The sequence below is a fragment of the Drosophila suzukii genome, chromosome X (assembly GCF_043229965.1).
Source record: "Drosophila suzukii chromosome X, CBGP_Dsuzu_IsoJpt1.0, whole genome shotgun sequence".
NCBI classification, from domain to species: Eukaryota; Metazoa; Arthropoda; class Insecta; order Diptera; family Drosophilidae; genus Drosophila; species Drosophila suzukii.
The window spans coordinates 31266833-31275742 of NC_092084.1; the positions used below are offsets into that span (position 1 = coordinate 31266833).

Below are 8910 nucleotides of genomic sequence, written 5' to 3' on the forward strand. Positions count from 1 at the left end.
TTCCATGTCAGCCACCAGAGATGGGGTCTCCTATAGCAAGAAATAGCCTTCCAAGTAGTACCAGCTCTACAACTAGGCATTCTGTCGCGCATATACCTGGAGAAAACCAAAGCCCCAACAGAAATTTGTCCACTTTGGAAAAGGTAATTTTGATATTAACGCTAGGCTGGATTAACTCTTCGAATTAGTCATGGAAACGTTTTAGTCGAGCAAGGCTTTTCGTGATCTAGTCCAGGCTCTGATTTCTAGAAAATGACAGTCTCAACAATAACAAGAGAAAACGCTGTAGTCTTCGGCATCGACTATCAGATACCCGTTACTCAGCTAACAAAAAAGCGCCACCTATCGTTCATTCATTCGACTGTTTACGAGATTTCACTAACACGCCACATAACGTGAAACCTAGGTAGCGCTAGTGAAATTTTGTAAGCCCCCGATTTTCTATATGAATATACCTGCATCCCTTTGGCACTCTATTGAGTTTGCTAATTATATATTTTTGTTTGACTATAACATTTTAATGAGCGGTCCGATTTTAATAATTTTTTATATGTAGATGGGTATTGATAAAAATAACAAAATATGATTTAATTTTTTACAAAATATAAAAAAATGTGGTCGCTCGACGGGTACCAGCGTTATGGGCGATTGTGGGCGTGCTGAAACAATCTTGCACTGCGCAGGAAGCCCAAGAATCTACATGCTAATTCCAACTCTTCTAGTTTCCGAGATCTCAGCGTTCAGACGGAAGGACGGACAGACGGAAGGTCGACTCGGCTAGTGATCCTGATCATGAATATATATATATATATTTATTTATATATATGCGGTCGGAAACGCTTGCTTCTACCTGTTACACACTTTCCGACGATTTTGTATACCCTTCTACTCGAGTAACGGGTGTAAAAATCGGATTGTGAAATGCAAGAGGTCTAGTAAAGAAAAGCGAAGAACGTCTTCTGTTACTTACTGACACCTCAATAGACATAATACTCATTACTGAAATTCGTATGCGTCCCGGTTTAAAAGTGTACCTACCTGTTTATGACCAATACTTTGCCAATCACCCTAGTAACACCGCTTAAGGTGATTCTGCTATCAGCATTATCCACACTCATACTGAGCCCACAACGTGAACTGATTTAAAGCTAGCTAATCTTGATGTTCTTGATGTATCCTTAAAATAGCTTCATTGTATATTCCTCCCACCGAGCACTAGATATATTCTTCGCTGAAGGAGACTTTAATGCTAAATATCAATGGTGGGACAATTTAAGATCTTGTTGTCGGTGATCTAGCTCTAGGCTATTTTTAGCTACTGGCGAACCTACCTTTTTTTCCCATACCAGACTTACGATGGGAAAGTATGTAACAGGTAGAAGGTAGAGTTTCCGACTCCTTAAAGTATATAGATTCTTGATCAGGAACACTAGCCGAGTCGATCTAGCCATGTCCGTCTGTCCGTATGAACTCTGAGATCTCGGAAACTATAAGTGCAAGAGTGTTGGAACTTGGCATGTCGATTTTTGGGCTTCCTGCGCAGCGCAAGTTTGTTTCACGTTTTGTGCCACGCCCACTGTAACGCCTACAAGCGCCAATAACGCTAAAACCATTCTAGCTACAACTTTGTTGAATAGTTATGAAAGATGTGATTAAGATTTTGTTTTGATTATCAACGTCAAACTACCTGTCAAGGCTTAAATGATTTGCTGCATAAATCTAAAAATAAATCCACTATTGTTGTATTAATTTTATTTATGGGCCTTACATGCCAAAAATTTTTCAAATCGGACCTTTCATTAAAAAGTTAAAACTAAATAAAAATCATTATTTTGCAAATTCAATCAAGATTGAACAACGCATGCAGCAAATCAGCTGTTTTCACTCATACGACACCAAACCTCTAGGGGTGCTATGTGCTAGTTGTTCCTATAGGCTTGGTGGCGCTAGGTGGCGCTAGCCACCAGCAAACATTTTGCCATCCCTGTCGCACTCTCTTTAGCTGTCGTATATAGCGGTTTTTCTTGTTTTTCCTATCCTGACGACCACAAAATCACTACAAATTTTTAATATTAATTAGCAAATTCAATTTCTAGCTAAGCCGCAGACATCCGGACTCCAGATGAAAGCACAATTGGGCACATATCCTTTGAATCCAACCCTAAGGAACTTTTAATTTGCCTAAGTGACCGCAACGATGATGATCATAAATCAAAGAACTCATTGAAGCGCAGATGAAAGCAAAACCAAGTATTGTAATTTTATATAACAACCACAAAAATAATATTATCTTATGTGTATGCTACGATGGTTTTTTTCTGCACAGAAACAAATACATATTGGATAATTTAGTAACGTTTTCTTATAAAAAACTGACTTTGAAAATGGTTTGGTGCTTTAAATATTATTGAGACATTCAAAAAAATTGTTTGTCTAATAAAATAAAATTGTTTTATCAAGATGGTGATGTTAAAAATTATTTTAAATATGCTTTCAGTATTGAAAATGTAAAGCATGTGTATTTGTCTCAACGATTTTTTGGAATTGTTGGATCTTAAATGTTAAATTAATACTGATAATTTCTTAAAACCTAAACTTTTCCTGTTATGTACTGGTTTTGCCAAGTGGAAAAGGAAGAGAAAAATACCCAAGTAAAAAATCAATTTAAGCCAAAATTAGATTTCCAAAGTAAACAAATACAAATACACACACTTATGACTGACTTGGACGAGGACATTAGCGGACCCCGCCCCCTCGGCACCGCTGCACACACATCCACAGGCGAAAAGTTTAAATATGAGTTTGGGAAAAAAGTTTGGCGAGGCGTAAATATTTTGTATGGCAGCCGGCTCAGATTGGCCGGGTTTTCACCCCATTGATGGCTGCCCCCATTTATCCTTTTTCCCAGGCAGCTCACGAAAATTGCCGTCCCAGTGTTTGATTTATGCCGGTTGAATTTTAAAATTTTCCTTTTCTTTGGCGGAAAGCGCACGCCAAATCCGATTAAGTTTTCACAGCCTCCCCTGATTTTCCACCCCCTCGCCCACATGTGTGCAAAAAGAGTTTTGGAAAGATAAAAAACACACAGACAAAGAAACGGGAAAAGGGAAAGCTTGCGCAGTTTTTAATCTCAAGTCGGAGTCGCGGCCGCTTCCCATTTAAAAGAAAAGCGAAAGGATTCAATTTTCCAAGAAAAGAGAACGCGACCAGCAACAACAAACAGGGCGGCAAATCAAAGCCTTTGAAGTGCCCGTAGGCGTGGCAAGCTTTTATTCTCTCTCACGACCTTGCTAATAGTTCACATGCAACACACAGTGTGTAACACCCACAAAAAGACACCCCTACTTACATTCACACACACTGTATGAAAAATTGAAATGTGCCAATTTATTTTCGAGTTTTATGCTCCATGTCATAAACTCCGAAATGACTAAAAGTCTGTCTTAAAAATCGTATATATCTGATTTTTTATGAAAAAACAAAATAAATTAAATAAAATTATTTAATTTCATGATACAGGAATGGACACTCCTTTTCGGATAATGTATTGTTTCTACTTAAGGTTTAAGAAACACAAGTCTTAATGCAAGGTTTGGAAGTCGCCCCGTAAAAATTAGAAACTGTTTTTTGTTATTCTCAATTTTAGATGACCCAACAGAACAGTATTGAAAGCCATGAATTATTTAGGGGAGCGTTCGAAAGTCTCAGCAATTATGGCCGATTCCCCCCTGTACCTTAAGTTTTAAACTTTTGGCAACAGTGTACAATAAATAAATTCAGGGGAGCGTTAGAAATATTAAAGCAGGAGTTCTTTTGAAGAGAACGACCTAGCATTAAAAGAAACCTCAGTTCCATGACATAATAGTAAAAAGAACAGAATTCTTCATAAGGCATAGTTTATTAATAAGTTGAAGAATGGTACATAGGAACCGGCTGGAACTTCGATGTTTTCTAATCTAATTTCTGCCAATATAAAAAAAAAACGTCACTGGCTGATTTATATTATATCAAGAAAAAACGCTATAGTCGATGCCATCAACTATCAAATACCCGTTACTCAGCTTAGTATATAAGTATATATACTTTAGAAGGTCGAAAACGTTTCCGACGAATCTAGTTTTTATTTTATATTTTACAACTAGCGGTGTCTTTACATATATAACATGTAAAAAAGTACAGTTAAGGAATAGTTTAAAAACGTAGAATACAATTTCAGCAACGACGACGTGGCGTCTCGTCGATCTCACATCCAGTCCATGGTTGTTAATGATGTTTCTCCTTTTGCCAAAGGGTAAATGTGAAGCAAAACAAGGTTCCATCAAGGATTGGAATGTGTGTATGTGTGTATATGGGAGTCAAAAGAGGTGTGAATCTGGATGGATGCTCTTCTCGATCAGGTTGCCGTACTCGCCCTTCAGCGCATCGTAGCCGTAGTCACCGGTCTGGGTCTCCACCTTGACCCCGACCATAGCGCCATCGACGCCGGCGTTCTTGGCAATCGTCATGCAGGGCATGCGCAGTTCACGACGGACAATCTCAACGCCAAGGATCTGATGCAGCTCAGAAGAGCGGTGCCGCCTTCGGGAACGATTCCCCCTTCGACCGCCACACGGGTGGCGTTCCGGGCATCGTGGACGCGGTCCTTCTGGTTGACCTCAACCTCGCTGGAGCCGTCGACCCGCAGCAGGGCAACGCCCGAGGTCAAGCGGGCCAGGTGCTCCTGCAGCTTCTTCTTCTCGTACTCGAAGGTGGTGTCTTCAATATGCTCCTTGATCTGGTTGGCGCGAAGCAGCACATCCTCCTTCTTGCCCTTGCCCTTCAGAAGCAGGGTGCCGTCTTTGGTGATCACAAACTCACCCACCTCTTCCAAGTCGCTGAACTTTACGTCCTCCAGCTTGACGAGATCAACATCATCGCCGAAGACAATGCCGCCGGAGGCGATGGCCATGTCGGTAAGGGTGCTCTTCTGGTTGTCACCGAAGCCGGAAGCCATGACGGCAGCCACCTGCAGGCCGATCTTCAGGCGGTTCACCACCAGGGTGCTCAGAGCCTCGCCATCGATGTCCCTGGCAATGATCACCAAAGGCTTGCGCTGCGCATTGGCAAACTCCTGAGCAGGAATGATGCTTTGGACCGAGCAGGAGCAGGGCATCCTGGAACTCCACCTTGGCGTCCTTCGAGGAGTTGATAAAGTACGGCGAAATGTAGCCACGATCGAACTTCATGCCCTCGATCACCAGCAGCTCATCGTTAAGGGTCTTGTAAACCTTTTCTCTCTACAAGTAACGAGTATAACAATAGAAACAAGGAAGAACGCTATAGTCGAGTACCTCGACTATCAGATACCCGTTACTCAAAGGGAAATGGAGATATGCAAGCAGCAAAGCGAGATTAAAATGCGACACCTACCGGCGGTAGACAGATTTAAGCGTTAAGGGCGTTAGAGTGGGCGTGGAAAATTTATTTTTGGATCAATCGATAGGTATTGACGACACCAATACATTTCAGTTAAAATTTTTTATCTAGCATGCAAATTGTGGGCGTCACAGGTTTTCGCGGTTTGTGGGCGTTTAAGTGGGCGTGGCAAACTTTTTTTTGGGTCAATCGATAGGTATTGATGAGAACAATACATTTCAGTTAAAATTTTTATTCTAGCATCAAAACTGTAGGAGCCACAGTTTTGGGCGGTTTGTGGGCGTTAGAGTGGGCGTGGCACTGTGCTGAAACAAACTTGCGCTGCGTAAGAAGCTCAGGAATCTGCACGCCAAATCTCAATAGCCTAGCTCCCATAGTTTCCGAGATCTCAGCGTTCATCCGGACAGACGGACAGACGGACAGACGGACATGGCTAGATCGACTCGGCTAGTGATCCTGATCAAGAATATATATACTTTGTGGGGTCGGAAACGCTTCCTTCTGCCTGTTACATACTTTCCGACGAATCTAGTATACCCTTTTACTCTACGAGTAACGGGTATAATTAGGCTTAAATAATATTCACTTAAAACTAATACATATAAACTAACATAAATCGTTAGTCGGCACACAAAACATATGGTTTTTTCTTTCAGTGAGTAATTTGCACGGCAGAAACCCTGTATAGCTATTTCCTATGTCCTCCTAATTGGAGGCTGCCAACCGCTGGACTAAACCTTAAACCGAATCATTTATTTTTTCTCGGTGCTGTGGTGTCGTTCCACAGTTTTCACTTTTATATTTCTATTTCCGAAGCCGGTCATTTGACGTTCATGTTGACATTTTTATGACTTTGTCGCCATGCCCAGAAAATGGGAAAATTAGGTGGATTGGGCAGCACCTAAATTGGTAATACAATAATTACCGACTGGGACTTGTGGACAAGAAAAGGTGGAGGCGACCTTAATCATTAATGACTTTCCGTCAACTTGTCAGCGCACAAATGTCATAATAGATTTCTTAACGCTTTTGTTTTTGTTTACACAAAATTGATGTGGCACCCTTAGTCGGATAAACAACTCCCCGAAACAATCCACAAAACCAAGTTTAATGCCTTTTTGGTCGCCCCTGTGCGTAAAATTTCCGCTGCCTTCGTTGATTTGTTTGCTGATACGGCGGACTTTCATTGAAATCGACCATCAAGGGAAGGGAACGGACATTTCTGGAGTCTAATTACCGCAGAAATTGATTATTTTATTATTTATAAGGCCGTTCTTGTAAATTATATGTAACAAACAGGCGCATATATTAAAATTAAAAAATAAGTGTCTTATAAAAACGGTTTCTTGAAAGGTTTCAGAGAAATATAAGAATAACTCAGCTAAAGGCCTTAGAATTTCGAATACAGTTTAATAAGATCGGACGGCTTTGCCATACAGCTGCCATAGGAGCGATCGGATAATGAATGTAAAATATTACATAGACCGATACATTTCGTTTTTGGTAAACAAATACGGTATTAAATTAAAATGGAACAATATCTTAATGTTTCTGTTACTAGTTTTTAGTTCGGAAAGCCCTAAACATACCTAGCTCCCACGAGAACGAGCTGCAAGGGTGTAGGAACTTCGGCTTGCCACAGCTAGCTTTCTGTCTTGTTTTTTATCAGATTAAGGTTGCATTACTTTTGTTAATTATCATTTAATAGGAGTCAAGCGATATTTTAATGCGCCACTTTCCCGCGATCTCAATATATGGCGGCAGACAGATTTCTGCAATATGGGCTTTAGAGTGGGCGCGACAATCTTTTTTGGGTCAATCGATAGGTATTGACGAGACTAATACATTTCAGATAAAATATTTTTTCTAGCATGAAAATTGTGGGCGCCACAGGATTGGGCGGCTTGTCATTCTCTATCCAATTATATATCTTTGGTAGTCTCCGAGATATCCGTGTTTATATTTACGATTCTTTGAAAATTGTGGGCGGTTTGTTGTCGTTAAAGTAGGCGTGGCAATTTCTTCTTGGTCAATCGATAGGTATGGATGAGAACAACACATTTTAGTTAAAATTTTTATTCTAGCATTAAAAATGTAGGAGTCACAGTTTTGGGCGGTTTGTGGGCGTTAGAGTGGGCGTGGCACACTGACGAAACAAACTTGCACTGCGCAGGAATCTCTAGAATCTGCATGCCTATTAGGCATACAGCATTGCAGCTCTACTAGTTTCCGAGATCACAGCGTTCATACGGACAGACGGATATGGCTAGATCGACTAGGCTAGTGTCCTGATCAAGAATATATATACTTTATGGGGTCGGTAACGCTTCCTCCTACCTGTTACATACGAGTAACGGGTATGAAAACACAAAGTACCAAAAACTTTTGCTGAAGATCTTATTTATACTTTTTATATTTATCTGACGTTTTCCAGAATTCTTTGCTCTGGCAATGCTGAAACACTTATAAATTAAATAGGTTTTTAAATTTTTTCTCACCCTATTAGTCAAAATTATCTTACGATCAAATTATGCGAATTCTTAATAATATTTTTTTAAAAACATTGTCAGAGAAACAGACTACAACTATTTGGAATTTTTGACTTGTGAGATTTGAAGAGTGTAAGGATCCTTACTCGTCACCTTAGTCTACAATCCCTATTTAAGTATATAAATACATATGCATCAAGAACTAAACTTAAATCTGTAACACAATTTTAACGTGAATTGCTTTTAACTTAACTATTGCTTTATTTCTAAGAATCCCTTAATTCACACTTAAGCGTTTGGAAAGTGGGGAATTTAGTCAAGAGTTCCGTTGTGCATTAATTTAATTGATTTTAATTCACTTACAGCGTGGCCGGAGAGGAAATCTCGGAAAAGTGTCGGAAAAGTGCCAAAAAGTGGAAGACAATCCGGAGGAGATGGGATGCTCCGACGGAAGACTTCTTGAAGTTGACAAAGTGTCGCCAGAAGTTTCGATTTATAATTAGCATGACACACACTCCAAATGAAAAAATGCAAAGAAGTCGGTGTCTGCCGAAAAATGCAAACTTTGGCCTCTTGAGGCCGATGGCGTAATGGCGGTGCGGTGAAGGGTATACGTGTTACGTGTACTGGTAGAGTGCCAGACGAGAATCTATATTTCCGCAGGCCAGGCGACTGGCTCCAGCTCCACATTGTCCTGCTCCTCCTGATTCTGCTTCTCACGATGATGGGAACAAAGGCTGGTTCCCCACATTTCCGCCATAGACAAAGTTTGCCATTTTCGTACCTCAATTGGTTTCCCGGTGGCGACTTGCATTTCTAGGAGACGCCTCTTGAGATACCCTACCTATAAATGAGTAGATATTATTTACTTCTTAAAATTTTGAATGAGAATAGTAGCGTTCTTAATTATGTTTCGGCTATGTAAAAGGGTACAATGACTAAATTGATTTATAAAATCATGCATTGTGCAGGGATGATGCATTTAAAAATTAGATTTATGATTAGA

At 40.3% G+C, this 8910-nt stretch overlaps 1 pseudogene; it reads right to left on the reverse strand.

Moving 5' to 3' along the window:
- Positions 1 to 4355: 4355 nt before the first annotated feature.
- Positions 4356 to 8655, reverse strand: LOC108011204 (heat shock protein 60A-like; annotated as a pseudogene).
- Positions 8656 to 8910: the final 255 nt, after the last annotated feature.